The sequence below is a fragment of the Hylobates moloch genome, unplaced genomic scaffold (genome assembly GCF_009828535.3).
Source record: "Hylobates moloch isolate HMO894 unplaced genomic scaffold, HMol_V3 SCAFFOLD_4, whole genome shotgun sequence".
Lineage (NCBI taxonomy): Eukaryota > Metazoa > Chordata > Mammalia > Primates > Hylobatidae > Hylobates > Hylobates moloch.
The window spans coordinates 9,469,811-9,488,279 of NW_026652279.1; positions in this window are offsets into that span (position 1 = coordinate 9,469,811).

Sequence of the window (18,469 nt, forward strand, 5' to 3'; positions counted from 1 at the left end):
CAAAGTGCTGGGATTACAAGCGTGAGCCACCACGCCCGGCCAGTTCTTGTTTATTAAAATGTCTTAGGTATGCTTCTCTTTTGTGGCAGGCACTATGGACTAAGCAACAAAGAAGGTAGACAGATTTTCTGCTCCGCAGAGCTTACAGTCTGGTAGAGGAGACAGATACTAGATAAACAATGGCACAAATAGGGATTTAAATTACTATCAAGACCAATTCCTTATTTGGGAATATAGCAGTTAAAAAGGTGGAATTAAGTATTTATTCTTAGTGGTTCTTGTATGAACTATATTTTAGAATAACCAAAAAGCCCAAGGTGATCAAGGAAAGTTTATTTTTGTGTGTGAAAAAATTCTTACCAATAAAGGAGAAAGGAGTGATAGAATACACAAATCACTATTTTATTTCCCTTAAATAAATAATGAATGCAGGCTATGCTCATCAATGAATGGAGCCATTAAAAGGAAAGTTTATGGGGAAATTGGCAATGAAGGAATTAGGCTATTACATTCCTGCTGTTACCTAGCATTTATTGTCTCAGTATTCTGGAGGCCAGAAGTCTAATATCTGGCAGCACTGTGCTCTCTCCAGGGATTTTAGGGGAAAATTCGTTTCTTGCCTCTTCTAGATTCTTGGTTGCTGCCCTAGTGTTTCTTGGCTTGTGGCTACATCACCGCAATCTCTGTCTTCATCTTCATAAGACCTCTGTGTTTCTCTTTCAAACTCCCTCTGCCTCTGTCCTGTGAGAATACATATGATTGCACATACAGTCCACCAAGATATCTAGGGTAAATTCCTCTTCTTAAGATGCTCAGGTGAATCACATCTTTTGCCATATAAGGTAATATTCATAGATCTGAGGATTGAGATGTGGACATATCTTTTTGAGGGCCACCATTCACTCCCCCACATGTGTCTTCCGGTGGGATGCACTGTGAAGCACATAGCCTCATTTGCAATCTTTCCTTGACAGAAAAGCTTTTCTGTGTTTAACCAAACCCTTGGAGCTTATAATCATTTATAGAAAATATTGGAGATAGAGAAATAAATGAAATAATCCAGGCATAGTGGCTAGCTCCTGTAATCCTAGGGCTCTAGGAGGCCAAAGCAGGAGGATCACTTGAGGCCAGCCTGGGCAAACTAGCAAGACCCAATCTCTAAAAAATTAAAATTTAAAAAAGAGCAATAAGTGAAATGACCTTCTAATAAGGTAAACACAAAATATGGAATGTTCTACAGGATAATTGACTTTTTTTGTGCTAATCAATTGCATGGAACAAGGTGAAAGTGGGCTGTTCTAGATTGCAAGATTTAAAGACACAGCAACCAAGTTTTGTTGTGGACCCTATATGAATACTGATTAGACCAAACTAGCTCTAAAAAGACATCTTTGAGTTGATGGAGTAATTTGATTTAGAACTGGGTGTGAGTTGGTACTTAGGAATTGGAATGAATTTGATTAGCAGTGACAATGGCATTGTAGTTGTGTCAAGTACTTCTTGTGTCCTGTGTCACACACATCTTCTCAGTCCACCTTTTCACCCCAGCTGTTGCGGCTACCCCTGGTGTTACCCAGGTAAAACCTGATAGCACCTCCCCTAACCTTCACCACATGCCTTTCTTTCTGCTCTGGGTGCCTCTGTTCCCCTATGGGACACCTGCGGTAACTGTTCTAGCTATTCTGTCTCTTTCTGAAGCATTCCATTGCGAATCTGGGAGTGTAAGAGTTAATGCCCCGTGGGGTAATTCCTGACCAGTGGGTAGGACAATCAGTGGATAAATACTTCCCATTGTGGTCACTCAATAAATGATCTAAATTGCATTCTACAGCTCCTCTGAGAGTCCTCAGCAGAACCCAGCCTCATGTGCCCACGGAATTGGTTCTCTGAGAATGCATCCTTGGGTAGGCTTTCCCTCCTTCCCTGTTTCACTCTTCTCAGCCCCACACTCCTTGGGATCACTTCCCAAAATAACAACTTACATACAAGCCCCTGTTTCCAGCTCTACTTTTAGGGGGAACCCAGGCTGAGATAGTGGTTTTTTTTAAAAAACTATCAGGCTGGGTGTGGTGGCTTATGCCTGTAATCTCAGTACTTTGGGAGGCTGAGGCGGATGGATCACCTTAGGTCAGGAGTTCGAGAAAAGACCTGGCAACATGGTGAAAACTTATCTCTACTAAAAATACAAAAATTAGCCGGGAGTGGTGGCACATGCCTGTAGTCCCAGCTGTTCGGGAGACTGAGACAGGAGAATCACTTGAACCCAGGAGGCGGAGGTTGCAGTGAGCCAAGATTGCACCGTTGCATTGTGGCCTGAGTCCAGCCTGAGTGACAGAGTGAGACTCTCAAAAATAATAATAATAATAATTTTTAAAAATAGCTGATTTTTTTTTTTTTTTTTTTTTTGAGATGGAGTCTCACTCTTGTTGCCCAGGCTGGAGTGCAATGGCGTGATCTTGGCTCACCACAACCTCCACCTCCCGGGTTCAAGTGATTATCCTGCCTCAGCCTCCTGAGTAGCTGGGATTACAGATATGCACCACCATGCCTGGCTAATTTTTGTGTTTTTAGTAGAGACAGGTTTTCTCCATGTTGGTCAGGCTGGTCTCGAACTCCCAACCTCAGGTGATCTGCCTGCCTCGGCCTCTCAAAGTGCTGGGATTACAGGCGTGAGCCACCGCGACTGGCCAGCTGATTATTTTTAAGACATGCATGTTGAAGTAATTAGACATGAAATGGCATGATGCCTGGGTTTTGCTTTAAGTGTTTCACTAATATCAAAGAAGAAAGAGAAGAAAGAGCTAGATGAAACAAATGTAAATTTATGATGACTGTTGAATCTGGATATTGAGTACACGGGAGAATGTTATTGAGTATTTTATAATTTGTTATAACAAAACATTTAAAAGGTTAAAAGTATTACAAGGTCTGTGATATAGAGGAACAGCCTACTCTGGAAGTACATGCTAGAGGACCTAGTCTAGGTGGGAGATCAAAAAAGACTTTTCTGATGAAATGACTTTTAACTGTGGCTGAAAGGATGAAATGGATTTTTCAGACCCTTTCTCCTAAGGCACTTAAGGTACTTTCGTGAATCCGGCCATAGTTTTAGAATTACTTCTCCACTCTTGCTTAGAACACTGGATCCTAAGCGTGCCACCCGGGGCCTTCCAGGGCTGTCTGTCTTTACTGCTTGTAAATGGCTCATTTCCCCTGTATTGAGTATCTGCTCTGGGTGGCAAATCATTTTGTGTGAAATATATTCATTCACCTGTAGACACCTTACCATATCTCCAAGTGACTCTTTGAAACCTGATTATTCTTTTATTTGTTGTGAATGATAGAGAGGAAATAGGAGGGCTATTTTAGGGTGGTCCAAAGTTGAATGAACTGCCTGGTAAATGTGACTGAATAACTACCTTCCTTGCTGTTTGCGACATCAGAATGCTTAGATCTATTTGATACCAGCAGATTCAAGCCAGGTCTTCTGTGCTGTCATTTTTGTGCTGTAAATGAAGCTGTGGGGAGAAACATTTCCCCTATTAGAGCACATTCATCCTCTACGCCCAACAGACGAAAGAGGATTTCATCGCTCTGTAGCTGACTGGGTGAGGAAAATGCATTTTGCCCATAATTTCAGTAAACAACCAGTCAAGTCAGTCTTTTAAATTTGATTTGCTTTGTAATGCCTTATTTACAGCAGTTTTCTCCACTGGTATTGACATTTAATTCCCAATGCTTATTGATACTTGCCTTTACTATCATGCTGTATTACCTTGCATGTTTAACTTGCTTTGTGTATCACAAATGGCTTTCATAACCGTATGTCACTTAGCCCTCATAGCAACCTTGTGATGTTTTTTCTTTCTTTCCTTCCCTTTCTTTTCCTCTACTTTTTTTTCTCCCTTCCTCCCATCCATCTTCCTTGCCTCCCACTCGTTCCTCACCGCCTTGCCTTCTCTCCTTTTCCATTTCCTTTTCTTTCTTTCCTTTCATTCCATCGTTCATTATTCTTTCTTTCTGTCCCTTTCTCCTTCCTTTGCCCCCTCCCTTCCTACCTTTCTTAATTGTAGCAAATATTTTTTAAAGTTTAGTTTGCAAATTTGAGAGCTTGAGTTCAAATCCCAGTTGTGTCATTCCCTATCTGTATGACCTTAGGTAAGTTACTTGAGCTTTAAGCTTGAATTCGCCCATTCATAAAATGAGCATCATAATAATGCACTTTCACAATGCAGTAAGTGCTTATTTGTTTACTGGGCTCAGTCTCTGGCAGATGGAAAGCAATCAAAACTGTTTTCTATTATTGTTGTTCCCATTACTTATTACACTGTTCAGATACAGCAATGACTGTGACTAATGTAATTAACAAGCCCATGGAGTTTATAACAGGCCTATGAAGAAAACTGAGGCATGCAGCTAGTAAGTGGCAGAACCAGGGTTTCAATTTGAACCTTGTTGTTTTCAAGGTAAGAGCCTTCTTCGCTATTCTGCTTAATGCTTTCGACAAAAAATTGTCAATAACTCAGGGTTCTTTTTTTCTGTTTTTAGAAAGTAGTCTCAGGATTTGTTATAATTCTATGTTGTTATTATACGTATATATATGAGTATCTAAAAAGAATTCCGAATTACCGGATATGCAGAACTTGTTACTACACAGGTCAAATTCCTGCCCTTCAGGAGTTTGATACCCAAGAAAGAATAATTGAGTCAGTTATATTTTTGTAATTCAATATAATTTAAACCTATCTTAGCTGTCTGACTATTGTCTGAAAAAAAATATGATTCAAAATAATGTTTTTCCAAGTTTTGCTTATTTAATATAAGGCTATATTGGAAAAAAATCCATAATTTCACATGATGGCTACTTGCCTGAATGATAGATGACTGCCTCGTGCCTTCAATAGGAAAAGTGGATGAGACTATTTAGAATTAGAGAATATCCTGATGATTTCATAAATTATGGCAACCACGTAGAATGATTTTAACCTAAACCTCTTGTTCAGTAACAGTGCTTCCAGTGGCAGCGTCTCATCATAACCTGTGGGTTGTAGGGTGTGTGTCCCATTGCCATGTTGGCACTGTGGTCGCACTGTACAAATGAATATTTATACATGCCAATCACTATTTGCTTAAAATTTTTATGCACTCACCAACTATAACATAGCAGTTAAGAATGGGTAACTTATAACTGCCAAAACCTCTGCTTTGCCCTTTGCTAGTTACATGAATTTTCTGAGCCGCAGTTTCTCATCTGTAAAATTAACAATGGGTAATGACTTCATGGTGTTATTGCAAAGAATTAAGCAGAAGTGCACATAAAACATTTTGTATAGAGTTTGGTATATAGGAAAAAGTTATTATTATTCATCTATTTATTAATCATTTTTTGAATACCTCATATATACTGGACAAAGGCCAAGTGCTGGAGATGCAAAGGTGAATGATACCCTGTTTAGTTTACCTTCAGAGTTCGCAAAAGATGGTATAAAACATATTTTCAGATAGCAAGTGAGGATTATGGAAAAAAATGATCAGTGCTCAAAGTTTCCCAGTTCACACAGTTGCAGCAATATATGTCAATTATATAGTCTGACAAGGCATTTAATTTTGGCATATGTATTTTGGTTACTGATTTCAGATCTGACAGTTTCCTTTAAGGTGCGGTGTCTGATCCTTCCATTTATTTCAAAAAATTGTCTTTCAAACAATACTCTGCAAAAGTTGTATGTTAGAACGTTATCAAGTATCCTAATGCAATTAGAGCTCAACGTTGCTGATATGATCACCGTAAAACCTCTAGCCTTTGAATATAACACAGAATAATTTATAGTTAAACTCCACTGGATTTTTCAAATTAGATTCCATGTTATTTTAGCTGAGTAGGAACTTTACAGAGCCTCAAGGCACTCAGAAAATATAAACAACTGAAAAAAGAAAACAGAGACTGACAGCCTTACCAAAAAGCAATCAAATTTGAAATTTAACAGAAACTTGGCAGTCACATATTGTTATGACACCACTTACTATCAAATCAGTACTGGCCATAAACTGGGTTTGTTAATTATTACAGCCTCTTACTCCTGTGTGGAGGTCAAATGGGGAAGAAAAAAAAAGATGGTCATAAACCAAAGACTCAGAAGGGCATATGCCAGCTTCGCTGGAGTGCACATCCTCCCAATTAATAGCGTCTTTCCCTCATCAGCAGTGCCAGTAGAAGAAGGCACATATTCTAGTTTCTTTGTTGCAAATTAGAGAATATTGGAAAATTGTCCTGTACTTTAAAGATCAAAACCAAAATGGCCTGACCAATCTGGGTTGATGCTTCAGTTTCTTTTTTTTCCCTTTTACTTTCTTTTAGAGACAGGGTCTCACTCTGTCACCCAGGCTGGAGTGCACTGGTGTGTTTATAGCTCACTGCAGCCTCCAACTCCTGGGCACAAATGATCCCCCACTTCAGCCTCCCGAGTAGCTTGGACTACAGGCACATGCTTGGCTATTTTTTTTTTTAATTTTTTTTTTTGTAGAGATAGGGTTCTTGCTTTTTTGCCAAGCTGGTCTCCAACTACTGGCCTCCAGCACTTTGGCCTCTCAAAGTGCTGGGATTACAGGTATGGCCACCATGCCAGGCTTCAGTTTCTTCTAAATGAAAACACAGTTTAAGTGAAATACAACATGAGAAATTTGAAGTCAATTCATCTGATAAGCCAGGTAATTTACAGAAATGATCCATGAAGATAATGTGCAACAAAGAATAGATGCCAAATTACTCTGGGTATTTTCTATTTTCAGGGATAAACAATCAGTGGATCTTTTCCCCAGTGCTGGTTTGCCTGTCTCCTTGCTTCCTAACATCACCTTTGTTGCCTGAATCCTTTCCTCCATCTTAAATGATGCATTTTTATCTTTTATCCAGCTAATCTGAGCAGTGTAGTGCCAATGTACATTTCCAGACTAATTTTCCAGCTATTCCCATTCCACTCATTCTGCTTTCTGGCTTTGTAGGATTTTTACTTCCTCTGATGACCTTTTACCGTGATCACACTTGGACATCGACTATCACTCTCTGCTTTGCTTATTTTTCCTGTGTGATAAAGTCTTACTCATTCTCCTCCAAGACCCATTTCTAACGTTCCCTCCTCTATGAGGCCTTGGCTGCTGTCTACAGGTTACTTGTCCCTTCGCTATTCACATTAGCCTACATTTGTTCATGTGGTTTGTGTCTGCCCAAGTGGACTGTAAACTCCATGAGAGACAGAACCTAACCTAATTCACTTTTGTATTTCTGGGACCCAACACAGGACTGGCACAAAGTAGGCATTTTATAAATATTTGCTGGATACTGGGCTGCTGTGTATGGTGGTTCGCCTCTTGCACAAACACATCTAGCCAAGGGAAAGGGCACTAAATTCCAGCTCATGACCATATGTATCTAGGTCTAGGCCTGTTTCAACCCCAAAGAGGGGCACCTGTTTTGTAGTTTCTTTACCCAGGAAGGCCCTTTTATGCAATTTCCATAGGGACATAGTATGTGCTAGTAACTGACCTTGTTGAATGGATGTATAAAGAAACAAGTGAATGAAGTTTCCCATAATCCTCTACAGCTATTAATAATACAAAACAAATAAACAAAAAGATGCAAAAGAAGCCTTTTCACAAGACTAAAATCATCTAGTCCAGTTACCAAAACTGATCAAATTCGGCACTGCTCACCTTATATGCTATTCGACTTCTGTTTGACTAATTCTGTGAAGAATAAATCCTCACATTTGCATCTTAGGTTGGATAATTCTGTTGGCAGTGGTATCTGAATAGTATTATTTTGAATGCAAGCATTTTTTATGACTATGATTTTTTATATTGGGACTGTGTATCTCTTTCTGTCCTACACACATTAGTGGCACCTCTTGGACATTCTGTAGGGATACTGAAATGTGTCTACAAATGGTTCATGGTCTATTATGTAAGCATCTTTGTGCTCAGTTGTAAAAAAGGATGGTCCTAAGTTCTTAATTATATGACTCATTACAATTTTAAAAATTTCTAGGTGGAAGTCAGGCTGTTTAGTTGATTTAAAAATATTTTTGCTAGAGTGGATTTCTTCTAGCATGTTGAAAATGCTAAATCCCATGTTGTAACACCTCACCAGAAATTATCAGTAGACCAGAAGGTAATGTGGAATATGATCTCATTTATTCATCCATTCATTCACACATTCATTTACTAAAAAATTACTTATATTTCTCCAGTGCTTAATGTAATGCTTAACATATAGTAGACAATGAATTTGTGTTGACTTGAATTTATTCATATATGCATTCTTTCATTCTTTTATCAATATTTATGGGGCTGCTACCTCAGGCCAGACGTTATGTGATCAATGCAGATACAGTTTCTTGGCCTGTGGAAGCATCACACCAATCTCTGTCTTCATGTCCACATGTTGTTCACCCTGAGTGTGTCTCTGGATCCAAACTGTATCTGCAGTTTCTGTATCTGCATTGATCACTAATATATTTCTAGGACTTAACATAATGCTTAAAATAATTGATATATTTTATAGTTTCCTCTCTGAATGACAGTAGGTCTTATGAGGCCTTTAATGAGTGATTGTCAGTCCTGGCTGCACATTAGAACCACCTGAGGTGCCTCTTAAAAATACCCATACTGGGGCCTAACCCAGACCAATTAAATCAACATCAGTGAAGGTGAGACCCAGGCATAGCTACTTTTTAAAGCTCCCCAGGATATTGTGAGCTATACCTAACATTGAGAATTACTGAGTGATTATGTGCACTTTTTTTTTATTTGTATTTTTAGTGGAGACGGGGTTTCACGGTGGTCTCGATCTCCTGACCTCGTGATCTGCCTGCCTCGGCCTCCCAAAGTGCTGGGATTACAAACGTGAGCCACTGCGCCCGGCCATGTGCACTTTTTTTTATGTCACTGGTACATCACTTCTCTGCGTTGAATTCTATCCCTCCAAGATTTATAGGTTGAAGTCCTTACCCCTAGCACCTCCGAATGTAATTACCTTGTAGAGGTAATCAAGTTAAAATAGGACATTAGAAGGAGTTCTAACATATGTCCTTATAGAAAAGAAGTTTGGATCCAGAGTCACACACAGGATGAATGCCATGTGGATACAAAGACAGAGATTGGGGTGATGCTACCAACAGGCCAAGGGATACCAAGGCAAACCCCCAGAAGCCAGGAGAGAGGGACGGAACAGAATCCTCCCTTGAAGTCTTCAGAAGGAATCAAGCCTTGCAGTACACTTGTATTTTGGACTTGTAGCCTGCAGAACGATCAGAAAATAAATTTCCTTATTTATTTATTTTTTTTTGTAGAGACAGGGTTTTAACATGTTGCCTAGGCAGGTCTTGAACTCTTGAGCTCAAGCGACCTGCCGTCCTCAGCTTCCCAAAGTGCTGGGCTTACACTGCACCTGGCCAATTTCTGTTTTTCAGGCTCCCTCCACCCCTGACCATGTGGTACTTTGTTATAGCAGCCCTAGTGAACAGTACAATCAGTGCCTTTATAAATGCGTTTTTTAAAGAGCTAACTTTAAAATGTTCTGCTTCCTTCAGTCCCCATTCCCTTCTGAAAATGGGCCATCTCCTGTCTCTGAGCCCAGGCCAGATGCTGTCTCTCTACTTCTTCCAAGGTGGCCTTGGAAGAGGCCACCTCTTACTAAGAGTCAGTGTTGAAACATACATGACCAGCCCACCTGGAGCTAGAGACTTACAGGCTGACTCTATGATGAATAATCAATGTGCGATAGTTCCGCTTGCCAAGCAAAGCCCGACACAGACAGCAGCTGCTTCTGGCAGATCGATAAAGTACTTGAAGACACTTGTTTCAGTGGCTCTTTGAATTCCGCATCATCATTTGATTTGCTCCGATAACATTCAAGTCTTGCCTCTTTAAGTTATTGTTTTTAGCAAATTCAATTTACAATTACTTTCAATATGAAAAGCTTAAGAGATTCGGTTTAATGCCTTATTAGCTGTAAAATCAACTGCTGTTTCAACTACGCGGTGTCAGGAGCAGTGAAAAGGCTTCGGTTCTTGGCGAAGCTTTTCCTCTGAGCTTCTGACGAGGGGCAGCTTCTTCAGTTGTGGAGCTATCTTTACAATACCTGCTTTCCAAGCTCCTAGTCATTGGACTCAAATTCAAATTACATTTCCCTCCCGTGTCAGGGATTTCTGGGGTAAAAATAAGCTACTTTGAAGACACGTTGCTCTCAGCAGGGATTTTTTGCTCATCAAATGTGATCCATGCAACAGGCACCTTTGAAAACTCACCATGACGCCGATTTTATTTTTAAATGGAGGGACTAAATGACCATTACAGAAAGTCGGCCTGATTGGATTGGGGGTTTGGGGGAGAGGGTTTATTACTGTGTTGTTTGAATTATTTATAATAATGTACTTTTGTGTCTCTGGATAACTACATATTAGGAGTGAAGAAAATCCTCACTACATGAAATATAACAGACTTTCTTACTATGGTGTGCAAAGTCCTGTAAGCTCTTTCCAGCACCTGCTGCTTGGACCTCCTCTTCAGTCACGCACCCCTGGTTCATTGTCCTCCTGCTCGAGTCCTTCCTGCCCCCATGCGTAGAAGCCTGATGCCACCTCATGGCCTTTGTATCTATCGGTAGAATGCTGTTCCCTCACATTTTTGCCTGGCTGTCATATCTTCCTCTGATTAAATGTCACCAAACCAGTAAAGCCTTCTTTAATCATCTTCTCCCTCCCTGCCCACCTCAGTCACCCTCTCTTTTCCTTTATCTTGTTTTGTTTTTATCACTGCATTCACCTCTTTGTGTGTGAAATTATTATTTATTTGTCTGTTTTCTAATTGTCAGTGTTGCCCCTCTCTGCCCTCAGATGTGAGAATATAAACTTTGTGGGAGAAGGGACCTTTGTCAATGTTCACCTCTGTTTTTCCAGTGCCAATTGATGGGCACAAGGTTGACATTGAATGAATAGTTGTGGATGAATAAATGACAGAAACAGTGCTTTACTTAGTGCTGCATAACACACTACCCGCAAAGTGAGTAGCTAAAAACAAAAACTATTTATACTTTTTCTGGATTTCCTGGGTGGCAGGCAGTTCTGCTTTCTGGCCTGGGTGGGCTCAGTTGGGACAATTAGGGTGCCCGGCTTCTCTATCTACATATTCTTTCATGCTAGGCTTCTTCAGACATGGTGGTCTCAGGGTTTAAGAACATGAGTTCTGGCAGGGTGTGGTGGCTGACGCCTGTAATCCCAGAACTTTGGGAGGCCAAGGCAGGCGGATCACCTGAGGTCAGAAGTTTGAGACTAGCCTGACCAACATGGAGAAACCCTGTCTCTACTAAAAATATAAAATTAGCCGGGCGTGGTGGCACATGCCTATAATCCCAGCTACTTGGGAGGCTGAGGCAGGAGAATCACTGGTACCCAGGAGGCAGAGGTTGTGGTGAGCCAAGATTGCGACATTGCACTCCAGCCTAGGCAACAAGAGAGCAGAAGTTGCCAGCATTTTAAGAAGGCCTAGGCTTTGGGACATACACAAAGTCACTTCTTCCAGATTCTGTTGGTCAAGGGAAGCCATAAGGCCAGACCAAATTCAAGCAAGTAGAGAAATACATTTGGCCTCTTGAGAGTGGTGACAATGGATCATGGGGCCAGGAACAGGATTCATTAGGGGTTATTATTATTATTGTGTAGTGATCTGCCCCAAGCCCCAAGTGATATATTTTTTTGTCAGAAAGCTCATTCTGACCTATATATGAGCGTCAGGTTTTGGAACATAGGATTCATGTCTTATATATTCATATCCCAGACATTTGCATTTGTGCCACCTGTCATAATACCCTTGCACTCTATAAACAATAAATGCCTCCTTGGTTTTGCTGTTGCTACTGTACTTATATTGCTATATTTAGGATAAATTTTTATGTTTACACACACATCAGTGGATGTACAGGGATTCTCTCATCATTTCAAGAAAATGGGAGTGGGAGTGAATTCTGGAATAAATTATATTGATTTTATTTCAGACATTTAAATTTGTTTCATCTATTGCGTTTGCTATTGAAGAATTGATTTCAACAAGGCAGACAGAGAAAAAATAAATTGGTTTTATTGAATTCACAGTGACCTGATTAAAAAAATAGTCATTACAAGAAAAATAATCTTACTTCCTATTTTATTACAGACTTTTGCCCTTCAAAAATTTATTGGTTTAATATAGTAAGTGAAGAAGATGATGAGTTTTATTTAGCATTGTGCAGAATGGTTTGGGGGCAGTTAGAAAACACATTTCTTGAACTATTTCTTATTCAGATGATTGTAAAGATTATTTTGATCAAGAAGGCACCTCTCATTGTTTGATGCTTTTATACTGAATGAAAAACAGTCCAAAGGTCTGTAAGACAATTCACATTGGTAGAGATTTAGATCATTATTTCCTGAAAAGAAATGTTGAAATGTTAGTTACTACTCAAATTCTTTTCTTAAAACAAAATGAAATATTTAAGTTTGACTTAGAAAATTACTAGACTGCAGAAGGGAATAGAGAAGAAGCAAAAATCACCTGATGTCTTTAAACTTCATCTTGAGTATTTACAATTCAGAAATAACATTCAATGTTCAATTAAAATTTGAATGTCTCTATTTGTACTCAGGAGATGAATAGATTTGGATATACTTTCTGATAATTCCTTCACTATCCAAACTGCTGCTACTCACTATCTGAAATCAGGAACCAAATAGATTTGGAAAAACACAGAGTCCCTTCTTATCTGAACTTGCTGTGCAAACTCCCGATAACTGAGAACTGATTTGGATAGCGAGAGGTACTTTGATATAGGTTATCTATACTCTTTAAAGACATTGGTAACCCTCTGATCCCATTGTCTATACTGTTTGTAAGTTACTCTTTTCACTTAAAAATATACTGTGAAAGGAAGATTGAAGCTGGGGTGCATAGTTTGTCAATCTCTCTAAATCCGCACTTAAAAACAGAGCAACTGGACAGCAAAACCCTCATACAATGTTTAGCACAAAACCACGTCACAAGGTCTCTTCACAAACTCCACATCCACTCCATGGGGTAAAATGTGTGTAAACAAGCAATAAACATGGTGTGATAAATGCTCTGTTCTGAGCTCCCTTGAGATGAGATCAGAGTACAGGGAGTTCCTTAAAGACTTCACGGAGATTCAAAGAGTATTTACAAAGAAAAATGGCATAATAGCAACTTAGGGGGCAACTTTCACATGTACAGTTCTTCATTCAGCATTCCCCACATGCTTCTTATGTTTAGTTTACTCATTCGGACATTTTTTCTGTTGTCAAACTTTGTTTGCATGGTCAGTATAATACTAGATGTACATATCTGCTATGAAGTTTTAAGAGTTGCTTTTTACTTTTGTAAGATCAATTATGGATCTTTCAGGAGAATATGTGATCTTGTAGACATATCAAGGTGGATAGTAAAGACTACTGAATCTAATCCTTAGTTAAAGTTGGATTCATTCTTTGTCTACTCAATGCTGACTTTACTTTTAAACAATGTTTTTCAACCAAGGGCACCATACACACAAATAATTGCAAGTTTTAAATATTATTTGATGTTTAGATGCAAAAGGAGACAATGGTTAAACCCATTACTCTTATCCTTTGGCCTGTGATATATTTCATCTTATGTTAGATAGAGTTTGAGAGACTGCTAACTAGTTACAAAAGCTTGTATTGTTTCTTTATAATACAAGTCAGTCATGTTAATTTCAGAAAAAAATATAGAATACCTATTAAGAATGGGATAAAAGATTACCCAGGATTGCAATTTGTTGTTGTTGTTGTTGTTGTTTAGAAACCGGGTCTTGCTCTGTCGCCTAGGCAGGAGTGCAGTGGCATCTTCTTAGCTCCCTGCAACCTCAGACTCCTGGGCTCAAGTGATCCTCTGGCGTCAGCCTCCCAGAGTGTTGGGATTACATGCCTGGCCTCATTTTCCACTTTTTGACAGTGATTGCTATTAATGTTTTAGTATTTATCTTCTTACAGAGTTTTTAATGCAAATATATTGTTTTACCAAAATGATATCATGATTTATATTCTGTTTTTTAACCTTTTTTTTTTAAATTTCAATAAATAATGCTCTGCAGCTTTGTTTTCAATGGCTTCCTAGTATTTTATTGTATGGATGTACCATAATACATTCACTGATTATTTATTATTGTTAAATTTTTTTTTTTTTTTTTTTTTTTTTTTGAGACGGAGTCTCGCTCTGTCACCCAGGCTGGAGTGCAGTGGCGCTATCTCGGCTCACTGCAAGCTCCGCCTCCCGGGTTCACGCCATTCTCCTGCCTCAGCCTCTCCGAGTAGCTGGGACTACAGGCGCCCGCCACCACGCCCGGCTAATTTTTTGTATTTTTAGTAGAGACGGGGTTTCACCGTGGTCTTGATCTCCTGACCTCGTGATCCGCCCGCCTCGGCCTCCCAAAGTGCTGGGATTACAAGCGTGAGCCATCACGTCCGGCCTATTATTGTTAAATATTTTGATTGTTTCCAGAATATCAAAGTTTTCTTCTTACAAGGTTGCAGTGAGCTGAGAGTGCACCATTGCATTGCAGCCTGGATGACAAGAGCAAGACTATGTCTCATAAAAAAAAAAAAAATTGTAATAAAAAGCTGCACATTTATTTTGGCTAATATGTCCAATTGCTTAGCTAAGAGTAACTAACGGACATGGAATTTATGGAAAAAAATGTACATTTTAATGTTTTCAATCAGATTACCAAAGGCCCTTCAAACTGTACCATTTTATCTCTAACTAGTAGTATATTATGGTGCTCTTTCATTCACACCTTTACAAGTAATGGGCTTTTTCTCATTGTTATTTTAATTTTCGTTTGCTTAACTATTAGTAAGGTCGAACATTTTTGTTAGTTTTATTTATTATATACTAGTAAACCAAAGGAGGAGTTAATAGTTAATGAAAAGAGCTTAATTAAATTAAGCCATGGAGAGCTTATTGACTGGTCCCTCACTCGGCGATTTAGTATATAAATAGAAGACTTTTAAAATAAACTTTGGCTTACCTATGTTGAAATAATATGCTGCTTTGAAAAAGAATTCAGTAGCCCCATATGTACTGAAAAACAAAAAATGTATGAGACACATTGTCAAGTGTCTTAATACTTAACATAAAAAAGTCACAAGGTACAACTTAAAAAGTGCTTTTAAAATTAAATTTGTGGCTGGGTGCGGTGGCTCACACGCCTGTAATCCTAGCACTTTGGGAGGCCGAGGCGGGCGGATCACGAGGTCAGGAGATCAAGACCATCCTGGCTAACACGGTGAAACCCCATCTCTACTAAAAATATAAAAAATTAGCCGGGCGTGGTGGTGGGCGCCTGTAGTCACAGCTACTCGGGAGGCTGAGGCAGGAGAATGGCGTGAACCCTGGAGGCGGAGCTTGCAGTGAGCCGAGATGGAGCCACTGCTCTCCAGCCTGGGCGACAGAGCCAGACTCCATCTCAAAAAAAAAAAAAAAAAAAATTAAATTTGTTTATATACTTGAAAAGTTAATTTTATTATATATTTTATTTACTTATTGAATTGAAAAATGTGCAAGAGGTTATCTGTGATGACTCCCTCTCACCTCTACCGCAGTCATTTCATTCTTTTCCCTGGAGGGTATCAGGTTTTGAGGTTTTAAAAAACATTCTTTTAGTGATATTTCATGCATTTTTTATAAAAATGGATTCATATAATATACAGTGTTCTGGTCCTTGCTTTTTTTTTCATTTGACAGTATAACTTTCAGACCTTGCCATATCTATTTCCTGACTTGTCTCTTATGGCCCCAGAAAATTCTTTTATATGGATGCAACATTTACTAGTCTCTTGGTAATGGGTATTACAATTTTCTCTGATCTTTTGCTAGCACTAAAAAAGAATGCTGCAATTAACATATATAGGTATGCATATATATATGTATGCATATAAAATTTGAAAATGGATTTTTTAAAATGTCTAAAAGTTTTTTTTTTTTTTTTTTTTGAGACGGAGTCTTGCTCTGTCGCCCAGGCTGGAGTGCAGTGGCGCTATCTCGGCTCACTGCAACCTCCGCCTCCCGGGTTCACGCCATTCTCCTGCCTCAGCCTCTCCGAGTAGCTGGGACTACAGGCGCCCGCCACCACGCCCGGCTAATTTTTTGTATTTTTAGTAGAGACGGGGTTTCACCGTGGTCTCGATCTCCTGACCTCGTGATCCGCCCGCCTCGGCCTCCCAAAGTGCTGGGATTACAAGTGTGAGCCACCGCGCCCGGCCAATCTAAAAGTTTTAACAATAAACAAGGACTACCTCCATGGTAGTGGGGAACTGGATGTGCCAGGTAAGATTTTACTGTTCATTTCATGCACTGTTTTGATTGTCTAAATTTTTTTACTTAGGTTTTAGTACTTTGAATTTTTTGAAAATGAATTTTTTTTCTCGAGATGGAGTCTTGCTTTTTTGCCCAGGCTGGAGTGCAGTGGCGTCATCCTGGCTCACCACAACCTCTGCCTCCTGGGTTCAAGCAATTCTCCTGCCTCAGCCTCCTGAGTAGCTGGGACTGCAGGCATGCACCACCACACCAGGTTAATTTTTGTATTTTTAGTAGAGACGGGGTTCCACCATGTTGGCCAGGCTAGTCTCAAATTCCTGACTTCAGGTGATCCATCCTCCTTGGCTTCCCAAAGTCCTGGGTTACAGGTGTGAGCCACCACATCCAACCTGAATTTTAAAATTATAAATTAGTACAGCCATTATGGAAAAACAGTATGGAGGTTCCTCAAAGAATTAAAAATAGATCCACCAGATGATCCAGCATTCTCCCTACTTGGTATATATCCAAAGGAAATGAAATCAGTCTGTTGAAGAGATATCTGTATTCACATGTTCACTGCAGCACTATTCACAATGAGATATGGAATCATCCAAGTGTTCATCAACAGATGAATGCATAAAGAAAACATGTACAAAATGGAATACTATTCAGCCTTAAAAAAAGAGGGAAATCCTGTCATTGGTGACAACAGCGATGAACCTGGAGGACATCATGTTAACTAAAATTAGCCAAGCACAGAAAGACAAATACTGCATAATCTCACTCATGTGTGGAATCCAAACAGTTGACCTCATAGAAGGAGAGAGTAAAATAGTAGTTACCAGGGGTCAGGGGGTTGGGTGGGGAGATGTTGGTCAAAGGCCACAAAATTTCAGTTAGACAGGAGGAGTGAATTCAATTGATCTATTGTACTCACTAAAAGAATAGATTTTAAGTGTTCTTACCACAAAGAATGGTAAGTATGTGAGGGATTGCACGTATTAATTAGCTCAATTTAGCCATTCCAGAATGTATACGTATTTCAAGCATCATATTGTACACAGTAAATATATGCAATTTTTGCTAACTAAAATTTTTTTAAAAATCAATAGATTGAAAAATTAGTGTTTTAGATTCAAAATTAAGATGTGGACAGATAAATACCTTTGGGAAGCTGGCACTGGAAAGAATTTTGATGGAATGTTGCCCACTGCTAAAACCAGTTTTCCCTCCTCTGGGTGGTGGTGGTGCTGGTGATGATGCAGATAAATATATTAGGTCATTGAGAAAAGAGGAGTTTTTGTCCTTTAGATTCTGAGTCCTAGAAGGAATAAAGTTGAGAACTTGATTCTGTTCTTTTGACTGTCAAATTCCTCAGCTGAAAGCCAAGATAACTGAAAACTGGTGGGCAAGGAGTTCTGTAGCTGAAGGAATTATATACATGTAGACATTTAATATCTCTCTGACACACCGTCTAGAGGCATATTTGTAAGTCCACAAGTAATCATTTCCTGTGAAAATAAAGATTAATATGTTTAAAATAATTTATCTCATTACATGTTGACATCAGACTTTTTACTGGCTCTTAGTATTTCACATTGTAATGCTTGATCAGGTTGAATATTGAACATTAGCAAGTGTAGAAACACTTATGAAAAATGACATAATTTATTTTGTGAAACCAATTCCAAATACATGAAAACATGGGGTTAGAATTAATTCATCAAGAATATCAATAAGCTGATAAAGCAGAGGCATTTTCATTTCAATCATAATCTTTAAGCTATATTCACAGAAAAATTACTTATTAAAGCAGCCATATGTGTGATTAATGGGTTGGTAGTGGTACTAATTACTCATTAGAATGCAAGGACTAAAATACCCTAGGACTTGAAAAAACATACTGATTTTTTATTCAAAGGGTTGGCTGGGTCCCAAAGTCTCAATGGATTTGTATTTTGAGCTATAAGAACATGGTTTTGATCTAAAATGAAAGAGAAATTATTTTAGGAAGGTCTTACTTGTTACTAACATAGTGAAACCCTTCTTTTTCATATGCTTATTTAATCAGAATTTCCCACTTTGAGATCAATAACCAGGTTAC